The following is a 3,640-nucleotide window of genomic DNA, read 5'->3' as shown; positions in this document are numbered from 1 at the left end:
AACAAGCACCAAAACCCAGTCTCACCTTTGTAAATCTTCAGGAAATAAGAAAACTGTCCATCCCTTCGGATCTTCCATCCTGGGCTGACAGCCTTGATTTTAAATGGCTGTCCAGTCAGTGCCGATTCGTTTTGGCTGAAAAAAATCTTCCTTATCTCATCCCAGCATTTCTTGCCACAGAGACCTGTGTGGCAGAGTTCATGTATATATTTCCTTGTATGGTATTTTATAAATAACATTCGTTTGCTGGTTGTTTGTATCGGGTATTTCAGGTTCATTAGCCGCTGTTTGAGTGTGTTGGGAGGTTTGTGGGCTACCATGATGCTGAGAGGGTTGAGTTGTCTGGACATCATTTCCCAGATGTCTTTAATGTAAAGTAATGTGCTAGGGTTTCTGTAGACGTTGTGTCCGCTTGTGTCAGTTTGTTGATGTGAAATCGGCACACTGGGTTTATTGGTTCGGCAAAAGTGAGGACTGTAGATGCTGGAAACCAGAGTTTAGATCAGAGTGGTGCTGGAAAAGCACAGCAGGTCAGACAATAGGTGAATGGGGTTGGGGACGTAGGTGACAGGTCAGAGAGGAGGGTGGAGTGGATAGGTGGGAAGGGAGATTGACAGGTCCTGAGGACAGCGCTCAGATGGAAGGTTGGAACTCCGCTAAGGTGGGGGGGAGGGGAAATGAGGAAACTGGTGCAGTCCACATCGATGTCCTGGGGTTGAATGTATCCGAGGCAGAAGTTGGGGCGTTCTTACCCCAGACATCGGGTGGGGAGGGAGGGGCGATGGAGGAGGCCCAGGTCCTGCATGTCCCTGGCAGAGTGGGAGGGGAGGTTGAAATGTTGGGCCACAGGGCGACGGGTGTCCTGGAGATGTTCCCTCAAATGCTGTGACTTGACTCTGCGACGGGGCTCCAGTCTCCCCAATGTAGGGGAGACCGCATCGGGAGCAATGGATACAAGAAACAACGTTGGTGGAAGCCTTCTCAAGACCGTGACCCGGGTTCGATTTCCGGGCAGGGAAGCAGTTTTCAGTAGGGCTGTCAAACTTTGCTGTCGTCTCCCTGGTGGTCTAGTGGTTAGGATTCGGCGCTTTCAGCGCTGCGGCCCGGGTTCGATTCCCGGTCAGGGAAGCAATTTGCAGTGTGCTTTTTTGGCTGCTCATTCTCCTTAAATGCGCTGTAGAGTTACTTATTGGTCTTCGGAGTCACTGGGTGCTGCACTGTGTTGTGGTTCGTTGGAATAGTACCCTCGTTCAGATTTGTTTGTATGTGCAGGGATGATTACTTCTCTAGCTAAGTACTTGGTTCGCGTGTGTGGCTTTCCTGCAGAGGCTGTTTTGAATTTATCATTGACTGTTCGCTCTACTGTGACATCTAAAAATGGCACTTTGTTGTTGTTCTCCTCTTTTGTTAATTTTATGCCAGGAAGGAGATTGTTGATGGTGTTGTAGGTATACTCTAATTTGTTTCATTTTTTGATGACAGAAGTGTTTCATGGGCGTTTCGTTGTTTTGTTTGTAGGGCTTGTTACTGAATATGAAGTGGGTGGTAAGGCACAGTTCCACGAGGTTGACAGTGTTATCTTTGCTGCTGAAGTTGGTTTTGTGTTTTTGTCTTTAGTTCTTCGAGTAGTGTCTTCAGTTTTCTTTGGCCACGTTGATGTTAATGGATGTGAACAGGGCTGTTATGTCAAAGGACAACATTATTCCATCCTCTTCTATCTCCGTGTCTTTGGTGTTCGGGAATTCTTGGATGGAGTAAATGGAGTGGCATGAATCTTCGACTTGGTGTTTTAGTCCTCAGTGGAGGCCTTTGACTAGTCTGTATACTGGTGCTCCAAGTAGTGAGACTATGGCCTGAGGGGGGCTCCTAGTTTGAAAAAGAGGAGAACAACAATAAACAGCATTCTTCGATGTCACAGTAGAGCGAACAGTCAATGGGGAACTTCAAACTAGCATCTACAGAAAAACAACACACACAAACCAAATACTTAACCACAGAAGCAATCATCCCAACACCCACAAACGAAGCTGCATCAGGACATTATTTCAACGAGCCACGACACACTGCAGCACAGAGAAAAAACGAACACCACAAGAGAAAAACGTAGATAAGCTTATCTCTCCATGCTTCAGGCCCACTGCCTTTATTCCTGACGAAGGGCTTTTGCCCGAAACGTCGATTTCGAAGCTGCTTGGATGCTGCCTGAATTGGAGTTGCGAAGTTATGTTGTGGCTGTACAGGACATTTGTGAGACCACTTTTAGAATATTGTGTGCAATTCTGGTGTCCCTCCAATCAGAAGGATATTGTGAAATTTGAAAGGGTTCTGAAGCACCAATGGGTCCACAGAGGGGAAGAGGCCCTTCTACTGCCCTGAATGTGGGAAGGCCTTCAGTGACTCCTCTGCCCTGCTGACGGACCAGTTGGCCCACACCGTGGAAGGCTGTTCTCCGGCCCCAAGTGCGAGATGGCCTTCAGCAGTTCTTCCCATCTGTTGAGACACCAGTGGGTCCACACTGAGAGGCCGTTCTTCTGCCCCAACTGCAGGAGGGGCATTGCTCTTTCCTCCGATGTACTGGCCCATTGGTGTGTCCAAACGGTAGAGAGGTCGTTCAGTTGCCCTATGTGCAGGAAGGCCTTCAGCAATTCCTCGGCCCTGCTGAGGCACCAGTCTATCCACACCGGGGAGAAGCCATTCTCCTGCCCCGAATGTGGGAAGGTCTTTACCTGCTCATCCACACTGCTGAATCACCAGCTGGACCACACGGGCGTGTTGGGGGGGGCGGACAGTGGCGGAGGAGGGGAGGTCATTCTGCTGCCCTAAGTGTGGGAAGGCCTTCAGCAATTCCTCTGCCCTACTGAAGCACCAATGTGCCCACACCTGGGAGATGCCCTCCAGCTGGACCGAGTGTGGGAAGAGGTTCATGTTTTCCGACAACTTGCGGAAGCACCAGCGGGGGCACCAGCGCTCCCAGCAATCAGATCCGACCAGTGATGATGCCTTCAGTCACCTCCCAGGTCTGAACCTCCTCCCATTTCTGACAGTGGGTGCAGTGGGAGAGTCGGTGGGCTGTTTTAGTCTTCTGCTGGACTGCAATTGCCTTCCCGACACCCCACAATCACACCTCCATGGTGGCTCAGGGTTAGCACTGCTGCCTCATGGCACCAGGAACTCAGGAATAATTCCACCCTTGGGAGTCTGTGTGCAAGTTATGGAGGATAGGATAATGGATCTGAGTGGGTTAGTTTTCCGAAGATCAGTGCAGATCTGTTTGGCTGAAGGACCTGTTTCCACATTGTGGGGGTTCTATGATTCTATGAGCTTTGCCTTCAGTGGACACTGTTGCTCATTGAGCCCGGGACTGCACATTGCCAATGAAATGATCCAGAGAAACCTAAGACCGCAAGAACATCGGAGAAGAAGTTTAGCCTTCTCTGCCATTCGTTAGTAACAAAAGTATTGGATGAGATTAGCTACAGTGTGGAAACAGGCCATTTGTCCCAACAAGTCCACACCGACCCTCCGAAGTGTAACCCATCCAGACCCATTTCCCTCTGACTAATGTACCTACCTCTATGGGCAATTCAGCATGGCCCATCCACATGACCTGCACATCTTTGGTTTATGGAAGAAAACAGGA

At 49.6% G+C, this 3,640-nt stretch overlaps 1 non-coding gene across 1 annotated transcript; it reads left to right on the top strand.

Moving 5' to 3' along the window:
• Positions 1-1,056: 1,056 nt before the first annotated feature.
• Positions 1,057-1,128, top strand: trnae-uuc (transfer RNA glutamic acid (anticodon UUC)). The gene has a single exon. It is a non-coding gene; the product is annotated as a tRNA-Glu (tRNA).
• Positions 1,129-3,640: the final 2,512 nt, after the last annotated feature.

The sequence above is a fragment of the Chiloscyllium punctatum genome, chromosome 36 (genome assembly GCF_047496795.1).
Source record: "Chiloscyllium punctatum isolate Juve2018m chromosome 36, sChiPun1.3, whole genome shotgun sequence".
Classification (NCBI taxonomy): domain Eukaryota; kingdom Metazoa; phylum Chordata; class Chondrichthyes; order Orectolobiformes; family Hemiscylliidae; genus Chiloscyllium; species Chiloscyllium punctatum.
Note: the sequence above shows the minus strand (reverse complement) of the source record. Positions and strands in the feature narration are given on the sequence as shown.